The sequence below is a fragment of the Macaca nemestrina genome, chromosome 16 (genome assembly GCF_043159975.1).
Source record: "Macaca nemestrina isolate mMacNem1 chromosome 16, mMacNem.hap1, whole genome shotgun sequence".
Taxonomy (NCBI): domain Eukaryota; kingdom Metazoa; phylum Chordata; class Mammalia; order Primates; family Cercopithecidae; genus Macaca; species Macaca nemestrina.
Window position 1 is genome coordinate 15582790 of NC_092140.1, and position 15056 is coordinate 15597845.

Here is a 15056-nt window from a genome sequence, read left to right on the forward strand (position 1 = left end):
GCACGGGCTTCCGGCACCAGCCCGGGCTGCACGGGACTTAAGCTCGGGGGAGCGGCGGCCACCCCGCGCCCGCCCACGTCCTGGGCCAGCGCCCTCCGCCCGAGCGAATCCCATGACAGTTCCCGCCCGCCCAGCCTCGGGGGACAGTGCTCTTGGGGAATGGGTGGGGGAGGTTAGGAGTGGCTTGTGGCGCTTGAGTGCCTTTGGGGTTTCGGGAACTCCACGGAGCGGGGAGCAAGATTCAGGACCCAGGAGGCAGCGATCTAGGGGCACAGTCATCGTCCCCACACAGCAGCTGCCGCGTTACCTTCTCCACCCCCTTCTGAGCCTCCAGTCCTTCTCTCTAAGCGTGGCGGGAAGAGGCCTAGGGCGCAGCAAGTGACGCTCTGCCAGACCCGGGGCTAGCGGATTCCGGCCTTCGGAGGCCACTGGCTCAGAACCCTGGGCCTTTTGCGTCTTACAGGAGTTCCCTGACCTCAAACCCAGAGGGCGGATTTCACGGGAGAGGCCTCAAGTGAACTCACAGCTGGACAGGAGCAGAAGTGGAGTGTAGGGACCCTGACAGAAGGGCGGGTTGAGACAAGAACAGGGGTCTTGGAAGTAGGGGGTGCTTGTGGGCAGCTCCCGGGGAGGAGCAGAGATTTAACACTTGCAGATTTGGTGGTCTGTGGTTAAAGAGAAGAAATGGTGGGTTTGAGGCTTGGCTCTGTCAGCCCAACCAGCTGTGTGTCACATCAGATTTTTTTCTGCCCGTGATTCTCTAAGTGTGGCTCTCAGACCACGACCAGCAGCAGCAGCCCCTGGAAACGTCAAGAAATGAACACTGGGCCCCATCCCCGACCTACCTAATGAAACCTTAGCAAGCAGGGCTTGCTCATCGCCTGCAGGGCTAAAGGACTCTCAGGCTCCAGCCCCAGAGCTGCCGATTCAGTAGGTTTGGGGTGGGGCCTGAGAGTTTGCATTTCTAGCAAATTCCCAGATAGTGGTGTTGCTTTGGTCCTGGGATCACACTTGGAGGCCCACGGTGTTAGGACAGTGGGTCTCAAACTCATGGAATCACCTGCGATTAAAAACCAACACCCTGGCTGCACCCCAGCCAAATATATAAAGATTCTAACCCAGGCATCAGCATCAGCAAAGTTCGGCAGGTGATTCCAACGTGTAGTCAGGTTTGAGAACAATTGCTGTAGGCTGCTTTTTAAACTCTAATGTATACCTGAATCACCAGGGAATCTTGTTGCAATGCAGATTCTGATTCAGTAAGTCTGAGACTGTTTCTAACAAGCTCTCAGGTGTTACTTGCTGATCCAGGTGGATCACCTGAGGTCAGGAATTCGAGACCAACCTGGCCAACATGGGGAAACCCCGTCTCTACTGAAAATACAAAATTTAGCTGGGCGTTGTGGTGCACGCCTGCAGTCCCAGCTACTCAAGAGGCTGAGGCATGAGAATCGCTTGAACCTGGGAGGCAGAGGTTGCAGTGAGCCAAGATCATGCCATTGCACTCCAGCCTGGGCAACAAAGTGAGACTCCGTCTCAAAAAAATAAAAATAATAAGAGCAAAAAATCATAGAAAGCACAGAAAATTAGAAGAGTGACATTTTCCCGGTCACCCTCTTTGCAAGACCAACATTTTCTACATGTTACAGCATTTCTTTCATAGTCTCTGCATGTCTAGAATTAGATTTAGTTGTGATCTTAAAACTACTTATAATAACACATATTGATCATATTAATCAATATGATCATAATACATAACATCCCATGCTGCCTTATCTCAACATTATCAACATTTGTGAAGGTGACTTAAAGGAGCAAATCTGAGGTTTGCAGGCTGAGGGCAGGAGCCCATGGGGAGAGAGTTAATGGGGGAAAAGAGGGGGAGAAGGGGCAGTTCTGGGAATCTAGTTAAAGAGGTTATAAAGTGACGGGGTCACACTAGAGAACTTCCTCCGTTTCCTCCCAGTTCTCACCAACATTCTGCGATTGGTACCTAACCTAATAGGAAGTACTGTTTCTTTTAAGAGAGGGTCTTGGTGGGGCACTGTGGCTCAAGCCTGTAATCCCAGCACTTTGGGAGGCCGAGGTGGGCAGATCACGAGGTCAGGAGATCAAGACCATCCTGGCTGATGCGGTGAAACTCCATCTCTACTAAAAATACAAAAAATTAGCCAGGCATGGTGGCCGGCGCCTGTAGTCCCAGCTACTGTGGAGGCTGAGGCAGAAGAATGGTGTGAACCTGGGAGGCAGAGCTTGCAGTGAGCTGAGATCGCTTCACTGTACCCCAGCCTGGGCAACAGAGAGAGACTTCATCTCAAGAAAGAAAAAAAAAAAGTCTTGCTCTGTCGCCCAGGCTGGAGTGCAGTGGCACAAACATAGCTCACTGCAGCCTCAAACTTATAGGCTCAAGTGATCCCCCTGCCTTGGCCTTCCAAAGTTCTGGGATTACAGGCATGAGGCCATCGTGCCTGGCCAGAAAGCACTTTTTAAATTCCTCTCCCTGAAAAGCCAGGGGTACTTGGCCTGGAAAATCCTCAACCTAGAAAATCAACTTCTGAAAAACTTAGGTGTTTGTCACTGTGTGTCATTTATGCTTAACTTTCAGAATATAAAAATGTATAATCCCCCTAGATCCCCCTTTTATCCCAAGCTGTGGCATGGGTTGTTTAAAAATCTCTTTGGATTAAGGAATCACCCTGTTCTTAACAATTCCTCTTGTTAATTTTAGCTGTTTTACTGTAAAACGTGTGTACATGTCAAGAAGTTAAGCAGTATAGAAGAGTAGGAAGTAAAACCTAGAAGGAACCCTTCCTGCATCCCTAATCTCGCTTCTTAGAAATAATTTTCCCAACAGTTTTTACAGTCTTTCAGAAATTTTCTGGTCATATACAAAAGTGTGTGGAGGCATGTAAATCTTTTATATTAAGAGATCACGTGTCACAGTGAAACACCACTTTCTATTTCATAGTTAGCACCCCTTCAACATATCCCCTTTCAGGGAATCTGGGTTTAGGGTGATGCTGCTCTCTGGACGTGGCAGTATGCACTGTCAGTAACTGAGGCAGCCTGTATTAAAATCCAAGGCGGAAAGAGATCTGCTTGTAGCATTTGTGGTGGGCTCAATCTGTGTAATCCCCCTGCCTTGAGTGTGACCTAGTGACTCACTGCTAATGGATGGAATACAGAAAAGGAAGGCAATGTCACTTCCGTGATTAGGTCACAGAGCACCGTAACTTTATTTTTCTTTTTTTTTTTTTTTTTTTTAGACTGAGTCTTGCTCTGTCGCCCAGGCTGGAGTGCAGTGGTACAATCTCAGCCACTGCAACCTCTGCCTCCCGGATTTAAGCAATTCTGTGCCTCAGCCTCCTGAGTAGCTGGGATTACAGGCGTGCGCCACCATGCCCAGCTAATTTTGGTATTTTTAGTAGAGATGGGGTTTCACCATCTTAGCCAGGCTGGTCTTGAACTCCTGACCTCGTGATCCACCCTCGTCGGCCCCCCAAAGTGCTGGGATTACAGGTGTGAGCCACCACACCAGGCCTGTAACTTCTTACTGATACGGTCTTGCCCTCTCATTTGCTTGCTTTGATGAAGCTGGCTGCCATGTTGTAAGATGTCATATGGAGGACCAACAGTGGCAAGGAACAGAGGGAAGCCTTACTCCAACAGCCCTGGAGGCACTGAATTCTGCCAACAACCGTGTAATACAGAAGTCCTTTCCAGCTGAGACTTGAAGTGATGTCAGTGTCATGAGGAACCCAAAGCCAGAGGACCCAACTAAGCAATTTCTAGAGTCTTAACCCATAGGAAGCATGAGATGGTAAGTGTTCTTCTATGCCACATTTTGGAATAACCTGTTTTGCAGCAATAGATAACACAGCATAATGTGGTAGGAGGAAGAATATTAGGATGAGCAGTTTCAAAGTCGTGTCAACAGGAAGAATATGAATCTCCTTGTGTAGTTGGTGGGAAATCTTGGGATTTTGAGCTCAATTTCAGCAGCCCTTAATGGAACCAGCAGAAACTGAGCTACAGAGAAAGCAACTGACATGAAATAGACATCTGAGGTTGGAGAACTTACAAGATATTAGTTGGGATCTGGAGGTGAGACCTTATTCTTCTGCAAAGAATCAAGACCTTGGAAGGGAAGGGACCGTACTTCTGGTGACAGAAACCAGATGGAGAATAGCTTAAGGAGAGAGTGAGGGAGGTAGAGGATAGGAATCCCGGGACTATCTGTGTGGGATGTCTTTGGTTCAAAAAACAGTTGTATATTAAGATTTGGTAGATATTGCAAAATTGTACTTCAAAGACACTGCAAAAATTTATTCTTCCGCTGGGCTCACTCCTGTAATCCCAGCACTTTGGGAGGCCAAGGCGGGTAGATCACGAGGTCAGGAGATCGAGACCATGCAAGCTAACACGGCAAAACCCTGTCTTTACTAAAAATACAAAAAATTAGCCGGGTATGGTGGCGGGCTCCTGTAGTCCCAGCTACTCAGGAGGCTGAGGCAGGAGAAAGGCGTGAACTTGGGAGGCAGAGCTTGCAGTGAGCCGAGATCGCGCCACTGCACTCCAGCCTGGGCGACAGAGCAAGATTCTGTCTCAAAAAAAAAAAAAAAAATGTATTCTTCCACTGAAGAGATTTTACAACATGGCCACAAATTATTGTACACTCCTCCCACTGAGAGGTCAGATCTATGTCTATGCCCTTTGAATCCAGACAGGCTTGTGACTGTTGCAGTCAGTAGAATACAGTGGAAGTGATGTGACTTTCATGGCTAGGTCAGAATAAGCCATGCTGCTTTTAACTTGTTCTTTGCATACACTTGTTCTTGGAAGTCTGAGTGGCCATGTAAGAAGTCCCAACAATCCTGAGACTGTCATACTCAAGAGGCTCATTTGGAGATACTCCATTTGACAGTCCCAGATGAGCTGGTCTTTCAACCATCCCATCCCTCGTGTCAGGACATGAGTGAAGAAGCCACCTCAGAATGAGTTCTTCAGCTCCCACTGTCCCTGTTCCCAGCCATTCCAACCACCCAAACTTTTGAGTCATACCAGCTAAGGACACCATGGATGGAGAAGAACCCTATGTTCTTTCCAAATTCCCAGTCCAATAAACTGGTAATTTCATGCCATTAAGCTTTGCATGACTTACTATGGAACAATAAATGAACCCCCTAACCATGCTTGAGAATAATCATTCTTTAGCCCACTTTGGATATTGGCAAACTTAATATTTGTCAGTCTTTTTTTTTTTTTTTTTTTGAGACAGAGTCTCACTCTGTCACCCAGGCTGGAGTGCAGTGGTGCAATGTAGGCTCATTGCAATCTCTGCCTCCTCAGTTCAAGCGATTCTCCTGCCTCAGCCTCCCAAGTAGCTGGGATTACAGGCTAATTTTTATACTTTTAGTAGAGACAAGGTTTCACCATGTTGGCCAGGATGGTCTCAATCTCCTGCCCTCATGATCCGCCTGCCTCGCCCTCCCAAAGTGCTGGGATTACAGGCATGAGCCACCACGCCCGGGCATATTTGTCAGTCTTACAGGCAAAAACAAAATCTCATTATTTAAAAAATTATCCATTGGCGTTTATCCATTAACTGCCCTTCATGTGCTTTGCTCATGTTGCCGTTGGGTTGTTTATCTTTTTTCGTTAACTCTCAAAATGTTTTATATGTTAAGGAAATTAGCCCTTTGCTGTCATGTAGTGAATATTTTTTGTGTTTTTTACTACGGTACTCTTTTTCACAACAAGTTCTTAATTTTTGTATTGTCGGATTTGTTGGTGTTTACTTTTATGATTTCACATTTTTGCATCATGCTTGGAAATGTCTTCCCTATGCAAGATGTTTTTAAAAATTATCATGTTTCTGTACTTTAATTTTTTTTATATTTTATCATTGATCTATATCTTATTTTGGCATGAGAAATGAGACATGCCTCCAACATCTTTTATCCAAATGGCTGAGCAGATACCATTTGAAAACCCATCTTACTTTCATCTTCCATACCAATTTAAAATGCCAACTTTGTCCTACCTTAGGATCCGCTTTTCCACAAATATTCTTTTCTACTCATCTGTCTATCCCTGTGCCAGTTACCAAAATGTTTGTGTTTATGGCTTCATAATGTATTTTACTATCTGATAATGCTTGTACCCCATAATTATTGTTAATTTCAAAAGTTTTCCCAACTAGTCTTACATGTCTGTTTTTCCACATGAATTTTATTTTATTTTATTTATGTTTTAATTTTTTTTTTTTTTTTTTTTTTTGAGACAGTCTTGCTCTGTCGCCCAGGCTGAAGTGCAGTGGCACAATTTTGGCTCACTGCAACCTCCACCTCCTAGGTTCAAACAATTCTGCCTCAGCCTCTCAAGTACCTGGGATTGCAGGCGCCTACCACCATGCCCAGCTAATTTTTGTATTTTTAGTAGAGACAGGGTTTCACCATCTTGGCCAGGCTGGTCTTGAACTCCTGACCTTGTGATCCACCCACCTCAGCCTCCCAAAGTGCGGGGATTACAGGCGTGAACCACCACGCCCAGCCCCACATGAATTTTAGTATCATTTTGTTAAGTTCTGAAAATAATCATATTACAATTTTGATTAGAATTGCTGACATTTTGGGCCAGGCGTGGTGGCTCACACCTGTAATCCTAACATTTTGGGAGGCCGAGGTGGGTGGATTGCCTGAGCTCAGGAATTCGAGACCATCCTGGACGATGTGGCAAAACCCCGTCTCTACTAAAAAAAAAAAAAAAAAAGAAAAGAAAAGAAAAGAAAAAAAAAAAATAATTAGCTGGGTATGGGGGCATGCACCTTGTAGTCCCAGCTACTTGGGAAGCTGAGGCACAAGAATTGCTTGAACCCGGGAGGCAGAGGTTGCAGTGAGCCAAGATCACACCACTACACTCCAGCCTGTGACAGAGTCAGACTCTGTCTCAAAAAAAAAGAGTGCTGAGATTTTGACCTTCAACTTCAACTTCTTTGGACTTGTATTATTATTTCCATTTTACAAAGGAGAAGGCTTTCTCTGAGACACAGAGAGGCTATGTAATTTACTCAAGGTCACACACAGTACACAGTCAAGAAAGAGATTCAGACTCAGTCAAGCTTCAGAGGCCACCCTCTTAGCCGTGATCCTGTGTTGTGCCTCCATATTCAAAAATCTAGCCGGGCGCGGTGGCTCAAGCCTGTAATCCCAGCACTTTGGGAGGCCGAGACGGGCGGATCACGAGGTCAGGAGATCGAGACCATCCTGGCTAACACAATGAAACCCCGTCTCCACTAAAAATACAAAAAAATTAGCCGGGCGTGGTGGCGGCGCCTGTAGTCCCAGCTACTCGGGAGGCTGAGGCAGGAGAATGGCGGGAACCCGGGAGGCGGAGCTTGCAGTGAGCCGAGATCGCGCCACTGCACTCCAGCCTGGGCGACAGAGCGAGACTCCGCCTCAAAAAAAAAAAAAAAAAAAATCTAGGACAACTGGAGAAAGTATTCAAAATGCACTTTTTTAGGATAGAAAGTAGGATAGGATAAAAAGTAAAGACTTCAGGTCATTTATTTTTCACTTCACTTTCAAAAGGAGAACTTTAGGAGGGAAGCAAAAGAAGGTCATAGACTGAAATCATTTTCAGTCCGGCCTAGGATCTTGCCCTTTGATTCTCAGAGAATGAAATGGTACGTAAAGGGAAGGTATGTCATTGTTGATGACTACCTGAAGTATTTTTGTTGTCCAAAAATGCATTGAGCACCACACACCCAATAAGAAAGCTAAAATTTGGTTGGGTGCAGTGGCTCACACCTGTAATCCCAGCACTTTGGGAAGCCAAGACAGGTGGATCACCTGAGGTCAGAAGTTCGAGACCAGCCAGGCCAACATGGTGAAGCCCTGTCTCTACTAAAAATACAAAAAATTAGCCAGGCGTGGTGGCAGGCGCCTGTAATCCTAGCTACTTGGAAGGCTGAGGCAGGAGAATCACTTGAACCTGGGAGGTGGAGGTTGCAGTGAGGCGAGATCACACCACTGCACTCCAGCCTGCGCGACAGAGCAAGACTCGGTCTCAAAAATAAAATAAAAAGGCTGATTGATAGATATGTGACGAAAGAAGATTAAAATTTTAATAGAATTATGGTGGTGACTAGAGGGACATTCACTGTAAAATTCAACTTTGTTGTATGTTTGAACATTTTATAATAAGATGAATTGTACTCCTAGGTATATATTCAAGAGAAATGAAAACATGTCCACAAATTCATATGAGCATTATTCAAAGTAGCCAGAAAGCAGAAACAACCTGGAAGCCCATTAAATAATGAATGGACAAACAAAATATGGTATATCTATTCAATGGAATATTATTTGGCAATAAAAAGAAAGTACTGACACGTACTACAACATGGATAAACCCTGAAAACATCATAAGTGAAAGAAGCCAGACACAGAAGACCTTATTGTATATGATTCTATTTCTAGAAAAGATCAAGAGTCAGCAAATCTGTAGAGACAGAGTAGAGATTGCCAGGGGCTGGGGAGTTGGAGGAGAATGGGAAGTGAATGCTAATGAGTACAAGGATTCTTTTTGGAGTGATGAAAATGTTCTAAAATTGTGGAGATGATTGTGAAACTCTGAATATACTAAAAGCCTTTGAATTTTACACTTTTTTTTTTTTTTTTTAGATGGAGTCTTATTTGGTAACCCAGGCTGGAGTGCAGTGGCATGATCTTGGCTCACTACAACCTCCACCTCCCAGGTTCAAGTGATTCTTCTGCTTCAGCCTCCCGAGTATCTGGGATCACAGGTGCATGCCACCACGTCCAGCTAATTTTTGTATTTTTAGTAGAGACAGGGTTCACCATGTTGGCCAGGCTGGTCTTGAACTCCTGACTTCAAGTGATCCACCAGCCTCTGCCTCCCAAAGTGCTGGGATTACAGGCATGAGCCACCGTGCCAAGCTGGATTGTACACTTAAAATGCATAAATTGTATGGTGGGTAAATTTTATAGTATGTGAATTATATCTCAATAAAGGTGTTAAAAATAAAATGTCAGAAAAAATATTACATTCAGCCCTATTATCACCTGATTAATTGCCGTATCACCTACAAATTTCTTGCTCTAAATGAAGATAAAGATCATCATAAATTCAAATATATTCTGTGTATATTAACACAAATTTCTTAAGGAATTTCTAAATTCAATTCATGGTATTAATCTTTGATTTATCGGCCGGGCGCGGTGGCTCAAGCCTGTAATCCCAGCACTTTGGGAGGCCGAGACGGGCGGATCACAAGGTCAGGAGATCCAGACCATCCTGGCTAACATGGTGAAACCCGTCTCTACTAAAAATACAAAAAACTAGCCGGGCGAGGTGGCGGGCGCCTGTAGTCCCAGCTACTCCGGAGGCTGAGGCAGGAGAATGGCGTGAACCCGGGAGGTGGAGCTTGCAGTGAGCTGAGACCCGGCCACTGCACTCCAGCCTGGGCGACAGAGCGAGACTCCGTCTCAAAAAAAAAAAAAAAAAAAAAAAAAAATCTTTGATTTATCAAACTGGTTCTAACTGGAGGACTCTAATATTCTCTCAAATGTCTTTTTTTTTTTTTTTTGGTAACAATGTCTAGTTACAGATGGCTCAGGATAGACTCACATGGTATTTAAGGCTACTAAAGTCAGAGAAGTCAGAGCAAGAGTAAGTAAATGCTTAAACACTGCCCTGCTGGTCACTCCAGAGCCCTGTGAAGTCCCAGAGGGAGAAAGAAAGAGACAGAGCATGACAGTGCATGTGAAATGAGGAAGTTATTCTTTAAACAAGCCACTGGTTCTCGAACTTGGGTGCATATTGGAATGGCCTGGGGACCTTTGTTATGCACTGATGCCTAGGTGCTCCTCCCCACCCAGAGATCTTCATGTAGCTGGTCTGGGGTGCAGCCTGGGCATCAGGATCTTTTAAAGCTCCCTAGGAGATCCTAGCACGCGGCTGGATTGAGAATCACTGGCCCAGGACAATCACCGTAGCTCTGGGAGGGCCAGGCTAGAGCAGAGGCTTAGCTCAGAACCTAAATCCAAATGGTGCAGGGATTCACCATTCTCTGCATGACCCCAAGCTGCAAGAAACTGAAGCAAGGGTGAGTGAGCACAGATGGAGAGCGCAAACATGGAGACTTAACATCATCCTCATCCTCTAATTCAAAAGACAAAATTCCAATCAAACTCTATTAAAAGGTAGTTCATGAAAAGCTTTCCTCCTACCCTGTTCCCCTGTTGCTGCCATGTGCCCTACCTCCAAACAGGTCACCACTTTATCTTTATCTTTATAGCTTCTTCTTTATCTTTCCAGAAAAAGACATGTTTATCTTTTAGCTTCTTCTTTATCTCTCTAGAGAATTCAAGCCAACCTAGATATATGTTGTTTTTTTTTTTTTTAACAGCAAAGATAGAATTTCATACTATTTTTTTCCCAGGAAAATCTTGGAAATAATGTCATATCAATGCTTAATTTCATATCAATTTCTCTCATATTTTTACATCTACATAGTATTCCATTATAGAGATGCACCATAATTTACTTTAAGAGTTACTTATTGATGGGCATTTAAATTGTTTCTTAGTTGATATTATGCCCAAATGCTTCCATGGATAACACTGTTCATGTCATTTTGCACAGATACTAATATAACTAGAGGATAAATTCCTACAAGCAAAATTGCAGGGTCAAAATGTTGTACATTTGTAATTTGATAGACACCACAAAATTTTCCTCCGTGGGGTGGTTGCGATTTATACTTATACCAGCAACATGAGATTCCTCTTCACTCCTGCTAGCCCACCCCCGCCCGCCTCACCACAGTAGGCTGTCACACTTGTGTGTTGTTTGCCGGTCTGATAGGTTAAAATATGATGTCTCAGCTGGGTGCAGTGGCTCACACCTATAATCCCAGCACTTTGGGAGGCCAAGGCAGGTGGATCACGAGGTCAGGAGATCAAGACCATCCTAGGCCAGGTACGGTAAGATCAGCCTGGCCAAGATGGTGAAACCCCGTCTCTACTAAAAATACAAACAAAATTAGCCAGGCATGGTGGTGGGCGCCGGTAATCCCAGCTACCTGGGAGGCTGAGGCAGAGAATTGCTTAAACCTGGGAGGTGGAGGAGGCAGTGAGCTGAGATCATGCCACTGATCCAGCCTGGGCAACAGAGCGAGACTCCGTCTCAAAAACAAAAACAAAAAAAAACCATCCTGGCCAACATAGTGAAACCCCGTCTCTACTAAAAATACAAAAATTAACCAGGTGTGGCGCGCACGCCTGTAGTCACAGCTACTCGGGAGACTGAGGCAGGAGAATTGCTTGAACCTGGGAGGCAGAGGCTGCAGTGAGCCAAGATCGCGCCACTGCACTCTAGCCTGGGCGACAGAGAGAGACTCCGTCTCAAAAAAAAAAAAAAGATGTCTTCATATACGGGAGTTTGCTTTTCTTTCCCATTTGTGAACTTGTGTGTTTTCCCATGTTTAAGACTATTTTATAGTTCCTCTTCTATCAATGGTCGTTTGTAGCCCACAAGTGAACTGTGCTCCACAATAGTCAGCTGTGGCCCAATGTTCTGTTTTGGCCCACTAGCAGCATAGACGATATAAGCACGCCCCAGTCAGTTAGCAATTTTTCTGGGGAAGAATAAGGAGGTGGGTGAACAGGTGGACAGACCAAGAGGTGAAAGCCCTTCATCCTTGACAAAAGGGACTCAGGCTGTTTACTTGCCCCAAGAGGTCATACACCATATCTCAGTCATTCTGCTAATACTAATTGAATGCCTGTGACATGTAAAACATGTCTAATAGATCAAAGAATGAAAGCATCAGGATATACCTCTCAAAATTACATTATAATAGAAGTCTTTCTACCAATATTCCTACGTATTTATTTTTTGTGGATATTGATGTGCAATTGCACTATCATTAGTAGTAATTAAACTGTCATTTCATACTTTTTGCATTTTCCTTGCAATTATCCAAACTGATAATTTTCTTTTTTTCTTTCTTTTTTTTTTGAGACAGAGCCTCGCTCTGTCGCCCAGGCTGGAGTGCAGTAGCACAATCTCGGCTCACTGCAAGCTCCAACTCACAGGTTCATGCCATTCTCCTGCCTCAGCCTCCTGAGTAGATGGGACTACAGGCGCCTGCCACCATGCCATGCTAATTTTTTTGTTTGTTTGTATTTTTTTAGTAGAGACATGTTAGCCAGATGGTCTCTATCTCCTGACCTCGTGATCCGCCCGCCTCGGCCTCCCAAAGTGCTGGGATTACAGGGGTGAGACACTCTTTTTTTTTTTTTTTTGAGACAGAATTTCACTCTTGTTGCCCAGGCTGGAGTGCAATGGTATGATCTTGGCTCACCGTATCCTCTGCCTCCTGGATTCAAGCGATTCTCCTGCTTCAGCCTCCCAAGTAGCTGGGATTACAGGCATGCGCCACCATGCCCGGCTAATTTTGTAGTTTTAGTAGAGACGGGGGTTTCTCCATGTTGGTCAGGCTGGTCTCAAACTCCTAACCTCTGGTGATCTGCCTGCCTCAGCCTCCCAAAGTCCTGAGATTACAGGCATGACCCACCCCGCCTGGCCCTGATAATTTTCTAACATATTCTTTGAATCTATGCTCCTATATATGTAATCTTAGTACTTTTGGCATTTTTTCCACCACCTGAAGAAAAAAAAACAAACCCTGATCCCCTCTTTACGATTCTTCCAAAGCCTTTTCTGACTTGAGAGCTTTGTGTGTGCCTATTCTCTTATTGAGTTTCGTTTCTTTCTGTGTAAATTACAAGCCCTAATAAGGACTTTCCAATGGCATCTAGCCGATCCCTGAGGCGCCTTGCTGGACAGAGGTATCAGTCTTTCCTGTTTTAAAGCATTTCTGAAGAAAGACCTTTCATTTTCTCAATAATCTTCCCATTCCAGTATTTATGATCTAGTCATGGAAATAACTTTCCACCACCTATCTCCCCGGGATGATCTCATTGACCATCTTAATGTAATTTGATGCTGATTACTTCTAAATTTTTCTTCAGTTCTCACAAATTAGTCATCAAAACAGATTCACACTGTAATTAACTTGTGACTTTGATTTTTTTTTCATGGTAAAATTAAGAACTTTGATTTTTTCCCCCATGGTGAAATCACTCTATATTTGTTTCCCATTTAAATAACTACATTTCCAAATTCAGGCATGCAAGGAATATCACTTAATTTATATTCCAAACTTCTTTCCACCAGGCAGGAAAAAACTCAGCCCCAGCCATTGCGGGGCTTACTGCACTCCCTTCCCTGGATGTCTTGCTGGACAGTAGAGTCCAGCAACTCAGGTAGCATCAGGGTATCAGGAGACCCTCTGAGGACCACTGTCCCAGCTGCATGTCAGGTCCGTGCACCTGCGCTGCAACTTCCATGCCCTGCTTAGGGCAAGGGAACTGCCAGCAAGGCTGGGAACCGCAGATGAGGTGGGGTCCCTGCTGTCTGCAGGACCACAGACCCCTCCTTCCTTTTTAGCTTCTCTTTTCTCCTTTCCTTCAGAGGCACAACCTTTGGCTCCTCTTTTCCCACAGAACACTGAACATACTTAGGGTTTTGGCTTTTGAAAACCTGAATATCTCAAAAACAAAAAAAAAAAATACCCTTCATCCATTTCATGTTGAAAACACATCACATGTCAAGGTCTGTGCCAGGAGGCCCATGAGCGTTGATGGTGCCGCCAGGATGACAGGTACATTAACAGGAGGCACCACATCGCAAGTGCACCAAGCCCACCCATGTGGAGATGACAAAAGAAGCCTTATTCACTTCCAGGAGGAAGGGACACTAAGCCGGGACCTGAAGAGGTAAGAAACAGGTGGAGGGCTCAGTGGGCAGTGGAAAAGATGGTCCCAGAAGATTTTACTCCACAATTGTTCTTTTCAACATTCTTTGCTCAAATATTTGTGCATTTTATGTAGCTTCTCTTTTTTAGTGCTTTCATGATGGGTAAACTGAGTCTTCTCTATTGTCCTAAATTATAAGGAATTACAAAAGGTTAACTTGTAAATGACACAATTTATTGTCAATTAACCCAACAAGTTTTATAATGTAACTGTGGAGAGAGCATTGGGAGGAGGAGGGGCAAATGCTATCTTAGCAAAATAAATCCAGAGTATTTTTAGCAAAACTAGAATCAAAGTTATGTTAATACAGGGAATATGAATCTCCCTAGTAGATCAGACTGGGGCAGGGATGAGGGTGGGTTGGGAAGAACCTGCAAAGGAAATGATTCCTGCTGGGGAGAAGGAAGGAAGGTTTTGACTGGGACCTAAAGCTTGGCACAGACATACTTAGCATCCCAGCTTCTTCCCCAGACCTCATCCTGAGGAGCAAGCTCACCTTTCTCCTAACATGGAAGGGTTAAACATACTATATCAAAACCCACTCCTTCTACTTTGGGGTCTCTGTAATTGGCCAAAGAGAAAAGCCATTGAATGATGTCTGAGGCTGCAAAATGTGCAGGACACAAGAAAAGATCAAAGGGTTCTGGAATTTAATGACAGTCATGCCTTGCTTAATGACAGGGATACATTCTGAGAAATGCATCAATAGGCGATTTCATCATTGTGTGAACATCACAGAGTGTACTTACACCCACCTAGCTGGTGTAGCCTACTACGTACCTAGGCTATATGGTACAGCCTGTTGCTCCTAGGCCATCAACTGGAAGAGCATGTTACTGTACTGAAAACTATAGGTAATCATAACAAATAGTAAGTATTTGTATATCTAGACATATCTAACATAGAAAAAGTACAGTAAAAGTATGGTATAAAAGATTAAAACATGGTATACCTGCAGAGGGCACTTACCATGAATGGAGCTTGCAGGACCGGAAGCTGCTCTGGGTGACTCACTCAGTGAGTGAGTGGTGAATGAGTTGAGGGTCTAGGACATAGCTATATGCTACTCCATTTTTATGCTGCTGACAAAGACATACCCAAGACTGGGCAGTTTACAAAAGGAAGAGGTTTGATTGGACTTACAGTTCC

General features: G+C 44.5%; 1 long non-coding RNA gene across 2 annotated transcripts; it reads left to right on the forward strand.

The window, feature by feature from the left end:
- The first annotated feature begins 52 nt into the window (after positions 1-52).
- LOC105477665 (uncharacterized) lies at positions 53-9079 on the forward strand. Of its 2 annotated transcripts, XR_003017150.2 has the most exons (4): positions 53-930; positions 3595-3820; positions 8223-8341; positions 8685-9079. It is a non-coding gene; the product is annotated as an uncharacterized lncRNA (long non-coding RNA). The 2 variants fall into 2 exon arrangements; XR_011614637.1 differs by lacking the exon at positions 8223-8341.
- Positions 9080-15056: the final 5977 nt, after the last annotated feature.